The following is a 2,799-nucleotide window of genomic DNA, read 5'->3' as shown; positions in this document are numbered from 1 at the left end:
TTAATCTCCATCCCTTTTTTCCAACCGTTGATAAAATAAATCCCATGTTTGATAGTATTCTATGTCCTCTTTCTGTTTGATTTTCAATGTCAGTCTGTCCATTTCTGCACAGTCTCGTATCTTCTTGATTATTTCCTCATTCTTGCGCCAGATCTTCGTTTCTCCAGTATTGTGCGAAAATGACGCTCGCTGTTGTTAAGACATGTAAAGATAAATTCATGCTTTTCTGATCAAGTTTTCTATTATTACATTATAATAATGACAATTCAGGTTTAAAATCTACACATTTCCTTATCATCTTTTCTAAGCAATTGTCATTGTCCAATATATTTTTTTTCTTTGACGCACAGCCACCGCAGAGGATAAAATGTGCCCATTTTTTAATGACGTTTCCAACCCTGGCGATGCTGCAGCGGTCATAAGTGTGAAGAATGGTCATTGGTTGCTTTTTTCAGTGCCGTGGTAACTTCGGTCACTAAAGGAACTGTTGTAAGTCAGGGACTACCTGTCAGGGTTCCAAGTGACACCCCCAAGGAACGAAGACTCCGAGGCTCGAGGTTCCTCAAAGTTCCATTTTATTAGAGACGTCATATTGGCACATCTGGGAAAAGCCGAATCCGAAAGGCTCCAGGTTTTCCCCACCCAAAAGGAAGTCCAAGTCCCTTCCTCCTGCACCCACATGTCCATCCCATGGCCCAATCAGGCACCATCCCAACTGGAGATGCCTCCCAGTCACGCCACACCAGGTGCAGAGTTAAACGTCCTTGACTCTCTGAGATAGGAATGTTCCTGAGTCTCTCGGGAATAGGGCAGCATACAAACTCAATAAATTGAAAAAAATTGAATTGAATACCTCCTCTTCCTCCTCCCCCTCCCTCTTCCTCCTCCCTCCTCTTCTCTTTCTCCTCCTCCCTCTTCCTCCTCTTCCTCTTCCTCCTCACCCTCCTTCCTCTTCTCCTCCTCCCTCCTCTTCCTCCTCTTCATCTCCTCCCCCTCCTCCCTCCTCTTCTCTTCCTCCTCCCCCTCCTTCCTCCTCTTCCTCCTCCCTCCTCTTCTCTTCCTCCTCCCTCTTCCTCCTCTTCCTCTTCCTCCTCACCCTCCTTCCTCTTCTCCTCCTCCCTCCTCTTCCTCCTCTTCATCTCCTCCTCCTCCCCCTCCTCCCTCCTCTTCTCTTCCTCCTCCCCCTCCTTCTTCCTCCTCTTCCTCCTCCCTCCTCTTCTCTTTCTCCTCCCTCTTCCTCCTCTTCCTCTTCTCTTCCTCCCTCCTCTTCCTCCTCTTCATCTCCTCCTCCTCCCCTCCTCCCTCCTCTTCTCTTCCTCCTCCTCCTCCTCCTCCTCTTCATCTCCTCCTCCTCCTCCCTCCTCCCTCCTCTTCTCTTCCTCCTCCTCCTCCTCCCTAAATGATTTTACCATACAAAGTTCAGGAGAGAGTTGGTGCAAATGGTTAATGTTCATTATATTGTGTTTCTTTTAAAAGAGAGAGTGGAAAATTAAAGGTGACAAAGGGTTGAATCCATCTGGCATAATTGGCTTGAAAAATCATTTGTTTCCCTTTAGATGGTCTTCTCCCTCCTCTTAGGATCACAGGGCAAGTAGAAATTCTAAGAAAGAAAGGGGCCTTTTAATATTGCATTCCTTGAAGATGGCGCCACCAGCGCTTTGATGTTCCTTTTCATTCTGGTTTCTAATTTATTTTCTTCGAGTGCGTCTGTGCGGTGTCTCTAATAACCTTTTACAAAGCGTAGTAAATGTCCCGTCCCTCCCTCCCTCCCTCCCTCCGTCTCTTCAGAGAAAGGCAATTTTAATGCGGGACAAGAAGTATTTTCTTAACTCGCCTGCTGTATTATGAGGGGATTTGCATAGGTGGCACCTCAGTCCTTGGAAACATGGATCATTGAGCCAAGGTGGCGCAGTGGTTAGGGTGCAGCACTGCAGGCCACTTCAGCTGACTGCACTTCTGCAGTTCAGTGGTTCTAATCTCACCGGCTCAAAGGTTGACTCAGCCTTCCATCCTTCTGAGGTGGGTGAAATGAGGACCCGGATTGTTGTTGGGGGCAATATGCTGACTCTGTAAACCGCTTAGAGAGGGCTGAAAGCCCTGTGAAGCGGTATATAAGTCTAACTGCTATTGCTATTGCTATTGCTACTTCAGCTGACTGCTATCTGCAGTTCGGCAGTTCAAATTTCATCGGCTCAAGGTTGACTCAGCCTTCCATCCTTCCGAGGTGGGTGAAATGAGGACCTGGACTGTGGGGGCGATATGCTGACTCTGTAAACCGCTTAGAGAGGGCTGAAAGCCCTATGAAGTGGTATATAAGTCTAACTGCTATTGCTATTGCTATCATGTTTTGTTCAACTGTCAATTATACGCCCTCTCCCCATAGACTTCCATACTTATGGTAGCACATTTAGTGACTGTTCAAATTTACAATGCTCATAGAAAAAATGACATGGTGATTTTTCACACTCACAACCCTCCTCTCCTCCCCTCCACTCCCCTCCTGTCTCCTCCTCTCCTCCCTTCCCCTCCGCTCCCCTTGCCTCCCCTCCGCTCCCCTTGCCTCCCCTCCCCTCTGATCCCATCTCATCCTGTCTCCTCTCCACTCCACCGCTCTCCTTCTCTCCCCTCCCATCCTTCCTTCTCTCCTACCTTCCCCTCCCCTCTGCTCCGCTCCGGTCCCTTCACCTAACCTCTCCTCCCATCTCATCCAATCCCAATCCTGTCTCCCCCCCTTTGCTTCCCCCACCTCCCCTCCCATCTCAACCCATCCTGTCCCCTCTCCTCCCTTTTTTTATTTTT

This window comes from Thamnophis elegans, chromosome 12 (genome assembly GCF_009769535.1).
Source record: "Thamnophis elegans isolate rThaEle1 chromosome 12, rThaEle1.pri, whole genome shotgun sequence".
NCBI lineage: Eukaryota > Metazoa > Chordata > Lepidosauria > Squamata > Colubridae > Thamnophis > Thamnophis elegans.
Note: the sequence above shows the minus strand (reverse complement) of the source record.